The 15,466-nt window shown below is 40.9% G+C and overlaps 1 protein-coding gene across 4 annotated transcripts in view; it reads left to right on the top strand.

Moving 5' to 3' along the window:
- The window catches only part of LARS2 (leucyl-tRNA synthetase 2, mitochondrial), a 515,565-nt gene that overhangs the window by 40,308 nt on the left and 459,791 nt on the right, over nt 1-15,466 (top strand). The window lies entirely within an intron of this gene.

Below are 15,466 nucleotides of genomic sequence, written 5' to 3'. Positions count from 1 at the left end.
GAGCATTAAAGACTGGTTATACGTTGTTCATAGACTAGCTGGGTTTAGGATACCACCTTTGTGACAAGCCAATTTCTGCCTTACTAGATCCACCCTATTCAACTGTAAGAACAATTATTGTGAAGGGGAAGCATCCAGGGCAACAACAGCCCAGGAAAAACAGATATGGACCCTTATTTTATAATTTATTGCTGGAAGCTTAGACCTGAATTGAGACCCTGTACCCCTCTTCCAGTTTTACTGAAAGAAGATTCACAAGGCATAAGTGTCATGGGGAAAAGGAATACCTCTCTTGTGGCATGTCAGTACCCTCATGGGTAAATCTCTCAGCCATAACTGCTCTTTGGCATCGCGGGGACACCGTCCCTTAGCCTCCACCAAAGGGGTTACAGATATATCCGTGAATATCCTCAGCAGTTTCTTTACTTACACTGGATGGGCTCTCTACTGCATCAGCATTCTCTGAGGAAAAAAGACCTCAACAAGCTGGTAAGATCAGTGGAGGGGTTCTACAGTCAAGGTAAGTGACTCAGACACCACACATAGTCAAGAACTATCACTGGTACTCTTTTTCCATAGGTACTACATCATTTGGGGGTTTCCAGCCCTTTCACATGACATTTTACCTATGTGCTTAACACCTAAAATGTAGGAATTTGGGCTCCAAATTTCCCCACATTATCCCCCTTAGCAGCTCTCTTATGTTTTTTCCCTCAATAAATTTATTTTAACTATTTTTTTCAAATTTGGTTACTGTCTCTTTTAGAGAACCGGTAGCTGCACTATGCAGTTAGTGGTTCTCTTTATTTCTATAGCGGTTGGGATAGGAGACAGTCAGGGACCCTCTGGACAATGTTTTTTTTATTTAATAAATCAGTGTTTGGTGTGTTTTTTTACTTCAGTCTGTTGCCTGTACATCGTTACGGTGGTTAGCCCTGCCCTCTTGTCTTGGCGCCCTTTCTCCTCTTCTCTTCCACCGCTCTGGAAGCTACTGATTCCTTCTCAGGAGATTGTGAGTACCCTCATAAGAGCTGCTAAGTGAGTGGGAAAGGTTAATATAATTTTGTTATGTGAATAATTTTTGGGGCCTTTATGTATACCTTATATGGGTTTTTAAGTGTATTTAAGGGCTGTTCCTTGTATTATTTTAATTAATATAGTTGTTCTCTAGATAACACAGATTTTTCACCTGAGTTTAAAAATACTTTACAAAAAACTATGACAGAGCTGTTAACGGCAATTCCCAGACCAAGGAAGTGCAAACGTAATTTTGGAAATGTACCTCATCCTCCCTGTCACTCACAGGGGACTGAGCATCTAGCTCTGTTGCCACTTAGTTTACAAACATCTAACTTAGATGAGTTACTTTCTGAGTCTTCTGAGGATGAAAATCTCCTCAGATGATCTAGAACCGGTAACTAAAACAAAGCTTGATTCCACATTCAGATTTAGAATGGATCATATCCGTTTCCTTCTACAGGAAGTTCTGAACACCTTAAAACACCTTAGAAATGTCAGAACAGAATACAGAAATTCTAAAACCGTTATATACAGTAAGTTGAATCAGTTTTCAAAGCTCCGCCAAAAGTTCCTAAACCATTTGAAGCTCTACACTTGGTTACAGACTATATTGCTAAAGAACGGAAGAAACCAGGCATTCCTTATACTCCTAACAGGTGTCAAGAAGATGCATCCTCTTTCAGAAAATTATTTGACAGCCTGGATGGTGGTTCCTAAGGTGGATGGAGCTATTTCCACTCTAGTAAAATGTACGACAATCCCCATGGAGGATAGTTCCTCGTTTAAGGATCCAATGAACCTCAAATCGGAGTCTTTGCTAAGAAAATTATTTTCTCAATCAGCTGTGCAGCTTAGACCAACAATCACCTGTGTGGCCGCTGAAGCATCCTTTCTCAGATGCTTCCGGAACAGTCATCTGAGGATATCCGTAACTGCATTAAAGTCCTTAAGATGTCTAATGATTTCATGTGCGATGCAGTTTTTGACATGATTAAAATGGATCTTAAAATATTTCTGCTAAGGTGAGCTTTACAGCTTAAATCCTGGTCAGCTGATATGGACTTTTATGAATTCCCTTTGAGGGTAAATCACTTTTTGTATCAGAGTTAGATTCTATCATTAAAACTGTTACTTGAGGTAAAGGAGCTTTTCTTCCTCAGGACAAGAAGTCTACGGGAAAATATAAGCAAATTAATCGTTTTCGTTCCTTTAGCTCTGTCAGAGATCAGGAATCTTCTTGCAATCAGAAGTCTTACTCCTCCAAACCTTCCTGGAAGCCAGGATCTTCCTGGTCTAAGAAATAAACAGATCAAAAAGCCCAACTCCAAAATTTGCCTGTTTGCTGGTGCGCGATAAATTAGAGCTTTACTTGTAATCTAACCCTAAATCAGGGCTTGACAAACCCAGGAGCCTGGGAGCGACTGACTCCTAGAATTGTACCTCTGGCTCCTAACTTTTTGGGTTATTCTCCATATATCTACAGGTGGCCCTCGGTTTACAACGGTTCAATTTGCGCTGTTTCAGAATAACAACCTTTTTTTCAGTCATGTGACTGCTATTGAAAAGCATTGAGAAGCAGTGCATTGATTAAAATAGCCAGTAGGTGGAGCTGTCCATTTGTGTTGCAGCAAAGATATGCAAGCCAAGCAAGCTAAAATTAATCAGTATAACTAGACCTGAGCTATCGAGCAGCTTTCATAGGAACAAGATCTTCCTGTCTATAAATCAGTCCAGATTGGAATGCATAGAAAGAACTGTTTGCAGAAAAATGCACGTAAAGTCTGTGTTGTGTGATTATTTTATTAGGTTTATAATGCTGTTTAGCAAATGTTTTTATTCATTTAACTTAGTTTAATTATATATTCTGTGTTGTGTGCTTATTTTATTATGTTTATAATGCTGTTTAGCATTTAAAGTCTTCATTTCAAAGCTTTAAAAATAATGTATTAGGTGTTACTTATGACAATTTTGAGAGGGCCCTGGAACCTAACTCCCTCACTTCCAATTGACTTACATTATAAACTGGGTTTCAATTTACAACAGTTTCGATTTACAACCATTCCTTCTGGAACCTAACCCCGGTGTAAACTGAGGGTCACCTGTATATACAAATCCAAATCCCACTGTCTGGCTCCTAAAAATATGCCTGGCTCCTAAATATTCTTTCTGGGTCCTAATTTTTAAACAAATTGGTCAAGCACTGCACTAGATATAAGGATGCGTTCAAAATAGTGACAAAATAAGTGTAAAGTTTTAATGGCTATAAAACAATGGGAGCTGCCATGTTGTAACTTAGGTTACTTTATCTGCTGTGTCCAATTAGGGACAGTTATAAATAGGTCACTAGAGTGTGCAGCCAATGGTTGTGCAGAATATAACAGTGTTCTGCACTTTCATTTCTAACAGGAACTGAAATGCTCACAATTTCAGAATGGAATTACAGGAAAAGGGGACAAAATAAATAATGAAAGTATATTGTATATTTTTTATATACTGTACATGATTTATCATTTTATATTACCATCTCAAAGTGTTTAATGTTCCTTTAATGCTGAAAATTGTGGATTTTCCAGTCCTGAAAACTGAAAGAGCCTTACCATACCTTAATTTGCAGCCTGTTATCTGTTCTTATCTACTGAAGCTAAACAATTGAGGTTAAAACAATGACTGTGGCAAGCCCTGTCATCTCCAGACTCAAGTGCGAATTGGCTCCTCCAAATAAAGAAAGAGAAGCAAATTAGCTGACACCATTGGTAACTGCATAATTATATACTTGATGCCACCTTCCACTCAGATGTACTCTTTCATACCACCTTCCTCTCAGATGTCCTCTTTTATACCACCTTCCTCTCAGATGTCCTCTTTCATACCACCTTCCTCTCAGATGTCCTCTTTCATACCACCTTCCTCTCAGATGTCCTCTTTCATACCACCTTCATCTCACATGTCCTCTTTCATGCTACCGTCTTCTCAGATTTTTTCTTTCATACCACCTTCAGCGATGATGTCCTCTTTCATGCCAACTTCCACTCAGATGTCCTCTTATATACCAACTTCCTCTCAGATGTCCTCTTATATATCAAATTCCTCTCAGATGTCCTCTTATATACCAACTTCCTCTCAGATGTCCTCTTTCATACCACCTTCCTCTCAGATGTCCTCTTTCATACCACCTTCCTCTCAGATGTCCTCTTTCAAACCACCCTCCACTGAGATGTCCTCTTTCATACCACCTTCTTCTCAGATGTCCTCTTTAATACCACCTGCCTCTCAGATGTCCTCTTTTATACCAACTTCCTCTCAGATGTCCTCTTTCATACCAACTTCCTCTCAGATGTCCTCTTTCATACCACCTTCCTCTCAGATGTCCTCTTTCATACCATCTTCCTCTCAGATGTCCTCTTTCAAACCACCCTCCACTGAGATGTCCTCTTTCATACCACCTTCTTCTCAGATGTCCTCTTTAATACCACCTGCCTCTCAGATGTCCTCTTTTATACCAACTTCCTCTCAGATGTCCTCTTTCATACCAACTTCCTCTCAGATGTCCTCTTTCATACCACCTTCCTCTCAGATGTCCTCTTTCATACCACCTTCCTCTCAGATGTCCTCTTTTATACCAACTTCCTCTCAGATGTCCTCTTTTATACCAACTTCCTCTCAGATGTCCTCTTTCATACCAACTTCCTCTCAGATGTCCTCTTTCATACCACCTTCCTCTCAGATATCCTCTTTCATACCACCTTTCTCTCAGATGTCCTATTCCATACCACCTTCCATGCAGATGTCCTCTTTCATACCACCTTCCATGCAGATGTCCTATTACATACCACCTTCCATGCAGATGTCCTATTTCATACCACCTTCCATGCAGATGTTCTCTTTTATTCCAATCGATTGAAGAATTAATACCAAATTACAGACAGCTCTATATCTTGCCACTTATTTCTAGATCTTTATACCTCTTTTCTGAGGGAGGAATATACAATACCTGACCATTCCCCATTTACCATATTTCTGACCTTCATTCTCAGTAAATTTCTAAAACAGAATAACTAGCACATTTTTCTGGCTACTGTTCTTACTAATGAGACAAAAGCATAGCAAATCAAAGAATGGGCACAAGAACAGAGAGAAATATAATGTAAAAAAATAAAGATTATTTTTATAAAACAAAATTCAAAATTTGTGTAGGCTAATTGAGATCCCTTTTGTAAGGTTCTTCTACTTCACAATCTCTCCTAAATTAGGTTATCCTATTCTTTCACAAACAATGTAAAAAGGCAAGGTAAAAATTGAGTCAGATTTTTAGTGTCTCATACAAAAAAAATGTCCTATTAGATTTATTTTCACCAAGCACTTGCTGTTCAGTTTTAGCAATTTAGTTGCAATTTCTGTCAATAAAAGATCACATTTGAAATCTTCAGTGGCAATAAAAACTGAAACATGGGAAATAATAGATTAAACATAGCACCTTGACTCAAAAAGGCCTTTTTATGTTCTGTTCCATCTTCTGTGATATATGTCTATAGTATACACCCTAGAATCATCAGTGTGAACAATTATTCTTTTGAAAAGATGTTATAGCCTCACATATGGCAAATGAAAACATTTTAATATTTACATAGGGAGATGGAACTGTTTCCCAGATATAGGATATTTATCCATTTAAATCTATTCAAAAACAATTGGAAATTAATCAGGAATACTGTTTTTTTTTCTTCCAGAAACAGTTAAAATGATGTAGATGCTTTAACTACAGTGAGCGCCAACTTCCTAACACAAGGAGGGTAGCAGAATAATATTTGAGGAGCCTTAAAGGGCCATAATACCCAAATGTTTAAACACTTGAAAGTGATGCAGCATAGCTGTAAAAAGCTGACTAGAAAATATCACCTGAACATCTCTATGTAAAAAAAGAAAGATATTTTACCTCAAAAGTTTCTCAGTAGCCTCATCCCATTGTAAAGGACTTCTAAGCAACAAATCAGTATGTCTGTCCCGGGACAGCGGAAGGAGCGAGCTTTCGTGCACACTCATCTTATTTCCCTATTCAATGTAAGGAAGTTTGCTATGAAATCTCATGAGAGTTAAGTCAAATCTCATGAGATCACAGTAAAAGAGTTCATGACCTCAGCACTGCTGATGCTGATTGGCTGCTGTTCATTTCTTCATTATTATTTTTTTTTACCTGCAGTTGGGCAGCAGCTGAGTATAACTTTTTACACAGAACTTACTCTGCTGAGCTGAGGAATTTGTGAGGTAAAATATCTTCCTTTTTTACATAGAGATGCTCAGGTGAAATTTTCCTGTCAGCTTTTTACAGTTATACTGCATCAGTTTCAAGTGATTTAGCATATGAGTATTATGTCCCTTTAAGGGCCACATACAGATTTATGACTGTGAAACACACAAATAATTATATTTTCTTCTTAAATGGAAAGAGTCCACAGCTGCATTCATTACTTTTGGGAAATAAGAACCTGGTCACCAGGAGGAGGCAAAGACACCCAGCCAAAGGCTTAAATACTCCTCCTCCTCCCACTCCCCTCATCCCCCCAGTTATTCTTTGCCTTTCGTCCCAGGAGGTTGGCAGAGAAGTGTCAGAATTTTTAATTTTTGTTTTTTTATGGAGGTTAGTACTCTTCAGCTTGGGACAGGAGTTTTAAGTAGTCCTGTCAGTCTCTCAGTGAGGGCTTGGATGAAATTTAGAGTCCGGAGAGGCAGGGAAAGTCTTTCTGCGAAACCATCCCGACTCAGATTAACAGCTCCTCAAGCAATCGGCATTGTCGAACTTGCTCCGCTGTCTGCTTTCTTCTCTCAAGTCCATGGCGGAGGCGATGCTACTATCCGTCACACTTGAAAGGCCCTGTTCCTGTTCCACGGCTTAGATTCCGGTAAGACCATTTCATTTTACTTTATTCATCAATGTACTGTAATGTGAACATTTTCCCGAGAGGCTACCACCTTGCGGGTCTAACTTAGCATAAGGGTCTCAGTGAGTCTCTTTTAGTATCTTGGAATTGAGGGTTAATAATCATTGAACAGGGGGATTTATAATCATGTTTGTTATGTGATTCAACCTGCTTATGTGTGATGTTTATGGGCTCGTGGTTTGGAACATTGAGGCCTTTGGAAGTGACGCAGCATTTTGGTTGGGCGCGCTTTTTTGGACTGTATGGTTCACCTTGTGTTCAGAAGGGGTTACGTCCAGTTTTCCATTTCCGCATTCCCGACCGTGTGGCGAAGGAAATTTTCTAGTCCGCAGGGGTCTGGTCATTGGAGGTGGTGAGTGCCCCAGCCATTGGGGGTGTCAGGTGCGGTTTTTGTTTTTACTACTTACTACTAGTCCATATTTATATATCCTCTATCCAGTTATGGAGGATTCTGATGCTGAAACTGTGCTAATTTCAGATTCACTTAGGATGATTCTGATACTGGGACTATTTTGATTTCATATTCTGTGTCCGGTGACGATTCCGGATTGGCCTCGTTGACACATGTCAACCAGTTTTGTTCCGTATGCCATTTCAGAGCGCCTGGTTCCTCGGGCTCGGGGAATCAAAAGACTGCTGAGCCATCTGCCTCTGGGGGTCCTGTCTTCCGAGAGGCGAGTTCCCTACCAATTCATACTTTTACACATGTGGGTAACCCAGTTTCTGATTCCTCTATGCAGGGTGGCGTGTTCCCCCGGAGGTTGCAGCACATTTTCATGTCCACATAATGTTGGCGATTGTTCGTCTGCAGAGTCCAGACGTTTCTTTGAGAATGTACTCGTGCCCTATTGTCCCAGGCCTTCCGCATTCGAGAGAGTCTCTACAACTCCCCGCTGGTTTAACTGTACCTGAGTGTTGTGCCTTTTGTTACAGGATTGCGCGCCTTCGCGTATTGCTTAGACATGTTTCTCAGTTATTGAATGACCCTATTGTTATCAGATACAGAGATTTTCAGTCTGCTAATTCGAATGGTGCACCGCATTAGACATGTGGGGATAAAGTAATCTCCTGATTGTCATTTGTTTGCGATCTTTCCCAATTTTTGAAAGATAGGGCTCCGTTTGGCTGGTCCTGCGGGTAGGCCTGTATCTTTTTGGGCGTTAACCTCCGGGTTGCCTTATATTTTATTTATATCCAATGGGATGTCTTTTATTTGTTTTTGTTTCCTTCAGGAACCTTCTGGGATTGATACTCTTTATTACTTCTTCGGAAGTTGTTTTGGACATGTTAGTCATATGATAAAAATGTTTGTTTTCTGTTTTTTTCCCTATGAGGGAGAATTTATGCAGCTTGCTGGTTAGGACCCTAGGTGCAGGCTGGTCCTGTCGGGTTCCTTCGGTTTTGCGGATGTTCAGACATGTGGCACTGTTCTGCTCAGCTGGTTCGGTAGAAGCGCCCGAGTGCTCAGGTTATCATTGTTTTTCATGTTCAACTAAGCATTCGAGAGGACCTGTGGGTCCGTGAGGCGGGAAGGATTGTTTCAGTCTTTATAGCCTTCAGTCATAGATGACCGGGCAGGGGAGCTGGGTAGACTTAGCTTTGCTCCTTGGAGCGTTTGACTTTAGCTAGGGGTGGTTCCTTCCTTTGGTTGGGGCTTTCGAGTTCTTCTTGCTATCCGGATTCTCTGGATATGCATTCATATCCCTTGTGTCTGGCTTTTTGCCCAGCTGGGGTGTTTAGTTCTAGGGTAAGATTTGCCTGAACTATTAGGTGCCCGAACCTTTTTCCTGACCCAGTCTTGGGTGGTTTTGGAATCTTGGATCTCAGGGTTGGTCGGGGTGTTCCATGGTTGTGGGAACTTCTACCTAACCTGGTCATGGTTGGCCAGGTTTTCTGAGTATTTTTTACTCTTTGCCACAGAGTAGCCCATGTCATCTGGTGGTTAGGTGTGTGGCTTGCACCTCAAGGGTTGTTGGTTCATACCCAGCTGCTGGCACTGGAAGTCCAATTTCTGGTGCGCCTCAGGGTTGCATTCTCCTGGTCAGCTTGCTAGTGTTACCATGGATTCCCTGATCTGCAGGCGAATGAGTTGGCTGTGCCTCTGCTTGGCAAGCTACTTGTAGGGGGGTCCTTTTCTAGGAGATCTGTATTGGGAATTTCTCTTCCCATTACCCGGTGACTTCGGGCCTTGAGGACAGTTGTTGTCCTTCCGGCATCATCCCTTTCTTTTAGGGGATATTCTCTTCCCTATGGAGATATAGTCCTTGCTTGGGGCTTCTCTTGGATGGGAGGCGGAAAGGTGGGATTGGTTTCCCCTGGGGTCATGCTGGCTCCAAGTCAAACTTGTTGGGACATTATTTTGTTAGATCCTTAGGTCTATGGCCTTGTTGTCTGTTTTCAGAGTCGGGTTGTACTTGTACTCTGTGGGGGTGGCTGTGCTATCCTTACGCTCGTTCCTGTACTTTTTTCGGGATTATTTTGTTCCCCTGTCTTGGATCCCTGAGGCTGGTTTGGTCCAGCTGGGTGTGGGTCTGCAGGTCAGGATGGCCGAGCGTTCTAAGGCGCTGCGTTCGTGTCGCTGTCTCCTCTGGATGTGTGAGCCTTGTTGAGTCTATCCTGTTTGCTCAGTCTGCTAGGGTATAGATTTTCCTTTTAACTTGCTCCATTGATTTCAGAAGAGGGATTGCTCTTCCTTCGGGTTCTGAGGATATACTTCCCTTCTCAGGGGACCTCAATTGAGGTTTTGTGTTCCCCTTTTTAGGGACCTGTGGTAGGTCCGGCGACTTAGGTTGCCTGGAGCGTGCCCCCTGTCTGGGGATTGCTTTTGTGGTCTGTTTCTTGCTTGACTGCTTCTTCCTTCTCGTAAGTACCCTCTCCTGTTATGGATTCTGTGTTCTCAATCTTGGGGTTTTTCACCTGGGTGTATTACACACTTTTCATGGTCGAATGCTTTGGTACTCTATGGGAAGACTTTGCCTCTTCAGTTGCATTCCATGCTTGCAGGATGTTGGAGAGACGTCTTTTCTGACTCTGTGACCGGTCTTATCCCGGGTTTCGCTTGGTATAGGCGTGGCCTCCTTTCCCTGTTTGGGCTACTTTGGGTCTCTGTGAGCTGGGCTCACTCTTGGAGGTGTTCTTTTTTGTATTAGGGGACCTTTCGGTTTCCTTGGTTCTCCTTTGCCTTGTCCCCTTGGGGGTTTCAGCTGGTATCTCCTTCATTTGTGGGGAGTGAGCGGTGGGGCGACATTGTCTCCTGGAGAACTGTTGGCTCAGTCGAGTCTGTTTGCGGTCTCTGGTTTGGCTCTGGACTGACTGCAAGTCAGTGTCTTTGGAGCTTTTCCTCTTAAATATTTTCAGCTTCGGACGAAGCTGGATTTTTTATTGGGTAGAGGTTCAGGCCTGGTGCCCTCAGCGTGGGCCACCTATTGTAGCCTCCCGTATTGGCATTCAGTGTCCTCTATAGCTTGGGTATTATTTTCCCAAAAGTAATGAATGTAGCTGTGGATTCTTTCCATCAGAAGAAAACGAAATTATCGGGTAAGCATAATTTATGTTTTTCCTAAAAATGTCTTTTGGACCACAAAACTCACATGTTCTTAATATTGTTTTTTTCCCAGGGGCTGCAAGACCTATTGCAGTGGGCTGCCAGTTGGTCATCTCTGATGTACAGGAACATGTTGAAAGCTTTATTCACAGTTTCCTCCACAAAGTTGACTAATGCATACAGAGCACTCCTCCATATCATTCCATGTAGTATTATCACAAGTGGCACGTACATTTTGGGCTCAGGGCTAAAATTAAAAGCGAGAATAAACTACTATGAGTATATAATACTATATTAACTTACTTCCTATTGCCTGCTGAGCCGTAGAATAAAAATATGTAGTGTTTTGGGATTTGCTGCGTACTTGATGTAGTTGCCCTGCTGTACTGAATTGCAGCAAACCCCCTTCAGCTCCATTTTAACCTTAGCATGACCACTTTGTGCATGTGCACACTCTTGACCTCTTGAAAAAAATAGCAGCTTATATTGGAACCTACACAGCTACAAGGAGGTCCTGGAGCGGCACCAATTTCAACAGCCTAGACAAAGGACAAAGTAACAAGTGGGCAAAACATTGTCTTCTTACTGCCCAGGGGTTCAGAACACAAAGTCTGGCTACAAGTGTTCAACAGGTTAGTTAAAATAAGAGAAGGACCTTAGTCCTATCCATCCTGTGAAGACAGTCAGTAAGGGGAGACACCTTTAAGTTGGTGTGGGGAGCAGTAGGGGAGATAACTCGTTGTGGTGCACACAATGATTTCTATGGATTTGGAATTGTTCACACAACACAACGTTGTTGTTATTATTATTATACTTTATTTATAAAATCAATTTCCATATTTTATGGTTAATGATGCACCTCCTTTATGAACAATTTTCGTTTACTCAATTCACTGTCTTACAGTTCTTGTCAGTAGGGTAAAATAATAAGGAAGAACTTATGTCATATTAGTGTGTAGCAACACCATGGTTCAGGATTCTGATTCTAAAATGCAAAAACAAGCCTCAAGAGTGTCTTTTCTTCCTTATGTAGTATTTAAAATATTGTAAATTTACATGTCATGCAGTCATTGACATAGAAAGATCATTCACAAGTAGTTATTTGTATGTAAGCGCTGTAATAAATAAAGTTGGCAATATACAACCACCCTCCTCATTGGGGAATTGAACTCAAGCATCCCCTGTAACAGGCTTTGATATTTATTTCATAGGACAACCACAAAGTAGTGTTCATTCCTAGCTGAAAATGTTTATTTTCTAATTGTTTATGAAAAATACAAATAAACATTGTGAATTTTTTATCCCTAAGGTGTTTTCCTGGAGATCTATCACTCAATCTCAAGTACAAGGGTCATACTGAGCATAATGTTTTGCTGTTTTATGTATTTTTCTGAGAATTGTTTCTTTAGTAGCAGGATTTTAATTAAAGGTCTCTGGGCTTGTGTGATTCTCTAAGAAATCTTGACAGTAATCTGGAGCCTATGATCGAATTCTTTAAAGGCAATTTTTACCTTTAGAACTGTGTAACTCACAAGGGGTTGTTCCCTGCATTTATGTATGTGAAGGAGATGCATATATTACATATAAGTATATATTGAAATAAAAAGATGAAGTAAAATTTGTATTGTTGAATCATTTTGAGGAAGTACATTTTTGTATTGTTAAATAACATTAAAAATTGAAACAAAATTGTTCTTCAAAAATCGTATTTTATGGAAACCTTAGAAATTCATATTAAAATGATGCAGGAAAAACACAGTTAACCCCTTTCTCAATATTTCGCACTTTCTCCGCCAGTGGCGAGACCGCACTATTTTAGGAAGCCTACAGGAGGGAAAGAGGATCTAACAGTGCAGTCTTGCCACTCACGGCAAGACCCGTGCTTTTTTTAGCAGACAAGCCCTTAAAGGGATACAGAACCTGGGTTACACTTGCTTATTGGTGGCTAAATGTATGAGCTGTTCACTCAAAAAGCGTAAACATAAAAAGACTGTGCACGTTTTGTTAATGGAAGTGAAATGGAAAATTGTTTAAAATTGCATGCTCTATCTGAATCATGAAAGTTTAATTTTGATTTGAGTGTCGGTTTAACAAAAGTCAAAGGGTATTAAAGGGTATCATATTGCTTGCAAATGGTCTGACCAAAATAGATTCCAAGGCTAACCTAAATCAAATGCCTTTTCCACATATAACAAAAACAAAGGGGTTCATGATGATGGACTTAATCTATTCAATTATGGGTATACCATATGTTGTCATTGTCTCCATGTCTGGGATAAAACCAGCCAACTCTTGAAAAAAGCAAGGAAGGTAAATAGGCATTTAAACAACTTAATAGTATTTTAATTAATAACAATTTCTCCTGTTAAGTGTGGTCAGTCCACGGGTCATCATTACTTCTGGGATATTAACTCCTCCCCAACAGGAAGTGCAAGAGGATCACCCAGCAGAGCTGCTATATAGCTCCTCCCCTCTACGTCACACCCAGTCATTCTCTTGCACCCAACTAATAGATAGGATGTGTGAGAGGACTGTGGTGATTATACTTAGTTTTATACCTTCAATCAAAAGTTTGTTATTTTAAAACAGCACCGGAGTGTGTTGTTCCTTCTCAGGTAGAATTTGAAGAAGAATCTACCTGAGTTTTTGGATGATTTTAGCCGGCGTAGTTAAGATCATCTTGCTGTTCTCGGCCATCTGAGGAGTGAGGTAAACTTCAGATCAGGGGACAGCGGGCAGGTTAACCTGCAAGGAGGTATGTAGCAGCATATTATTTTCTGAGAATGGAATTGACTGAGAAAATACTGCCATACCGATATAATGTAAGTTCAGCCTTAAATGCAGTAGTAGCAACTGGTATCAGGCTGTCATGTATGTATATTTACACTTCAGTATTCTGGGGAATGGCACTTCACTGGGATAATACTGTATGCATAAGACTTTAGCCTAACTTGCAGTGGGACTAGCAACAGGCTTTCTAATGACATTTCATTTATTTGATGTTAAACATTTTTGCTGGCATGTTAAAATCGTTTAATTATCTGAGGTACTGGGTGAAAAATAGTTTGGGCACTGTTTTTTTCCACTTGGCGGTCGTTTTATTTAATTTAAGACAGTTTACTGATCTCCCTCACTGTTGTGTGTGAGGGGGAGGGGCCTATTTTGGCGCTTTTGCTACGCATCAGAAAATTCAGTCACAAGTCTGTTTTCTTCCCTGCATGATCCGGTTCGTCTCTACAGAGCTCAGGGGTCTTCAAAAGTTAGTTTGAGGGAGGTAATCACTCACAGCAGACCTGTGAGATTGTGCTTTGACTGTGATAAAAAACGTTTATATTCTGTACATTTTAAAAAACGTTTATATTCTGTACTTTTTTTCTGCTATTCAGGGTTAGTTATCCATTGCTAATGGCAATCCTTTGCTAAAATTGTGTTTTACCGGAAAGAATTTGATGTTATAGTTTCTCCGGTTTATTATTACTCAACTGTCATAATTTTTTTCTGTGCTTCTTAAAGGCACAGTACGGTTTTCATATTATTTGTAAATTGCTTTGAAAAGTATTTCCAAGTTGCTAGTTTAATTGCTAGTGTGTTAAACATGTCTGACTCAGAGGAATATCTCTGTGCTATATGTGCTAAAGCCAAAGTGGAGCCCAATAGAAATTTATGTACTAATTGCATTGATGCTACTTTAAATAAAAGTCAATCTGTACAAATTGAACATCATTCACCAAACAACGAGGGGAGAGTTATGCCGACTAACTCGCCTCACGTGTCAGTACCTGCATCTCCCGCTCGGGAGGTGCGTGATATTGTAGCGCCGAGTACATCAGGGCGGCCATTACAAATCACATTACAGGATATGGCTAATGTTATGACTGAAGTTTTGTCTAAATTACCAGAACTTAGAGGTAAGCGTGATCACTCTGGGGTGAGAACAGAGTGCGCTGTTAATAATAGGGCCATGTCTGATACTGCGTCACAGTATGCAGAACATGAGGACGGAGAGCTTCAATTTGCAGGTGACGGTTCTGATCCCAATAGAATGGATTCAGACATTTCTAATTTTAAGTTTAAACTCGAAAACCTCCGTGTACTGTTAGGGGAGGTATTAGCAGCTCTGAATGATTGTAACACCGTTGCAATCCCAGAGAAATTATGTAGGCTGGATAGATACTATGCGGTACCGGCGAGTACTGACGTATTTCCTATACCTAAGAGGCTTACAGAGATAATTACTAAGGAGTGGGATAGGCCCGGTGTACCCTTTTCCCCCCCTCCTGTGTTTAGAAAGATGTTCCCAATAGACGCCACCACACGGGACTTATGGCAGACGGTCCCTAAGGTGGAGGGAGCGGTTTCTACTCTGGCTAAGCGTACCACTATCCCGGTGGAGGATAGCTGTGCCTTTTCAGATCCAATGGATAAAAAATTAGAGGGTTACCTTAAGAAAATGTTTGTTCAACAAGGTTTTATATTGCAACCCCTTGCATGTGTTGCGTCTGTCTCGGCCGCGGCCGCTTTTTGGTCCGAGTCCCTGGAAGAGACTCTTGACTCAATAACTATAGATGAGATTTCAAGTAAGCTTAAAACACTTAAGCTAGCTAATTCATTTGTTTCAGATGCCGTAGTACATTTAACAAAACTTACGGCTAAGAATTCCGGATTCGCCATTCAGGCGCGCAGAGCACTGTGGCTAAAATCCTGGTCAGCTGACGTTACTTCTAAATCTAAATTACTTAACATACCTTCAAAGGGCAGACCTTATTCGGGCCCGGTTTGAAAGAGATTATCGCTGACATTACAGGAGGTAAAGGCCATGCCCTGCCTCAAGACAGAGCCAAACCTAAGGCTAGACAGTCTAATTTTCGTTCCTTTCGTAATTTCAAGGCAGGAGCAGCATCTACTTCCTCTGCTCCAAAGCAGGAAGGAGCTGTTGCTCGCTACAGACAAGGCTGGAGACCTAACC

The sequence above is a fragment of the Bombina bombina genome, chromosome 5 (assembly GCF_027579735.1).
Source record: "Bombina bombina isolate aBomBom1 chromosome 5, aBomBom1.pri, whole genome shotgun sequence".
Taxonomy (NCBI): domain Eukaryota; kingdom Metazoa; phylum Chordata; class Amphibia; order Anura; family Bombinatoridae; genus Bombina; species Bombina bombina.
The sequence above is the reverse complement of the archived record's forward strand: the minus strand, read 5'-3'. Positions and strand labels throughout refer to the sequence as shown.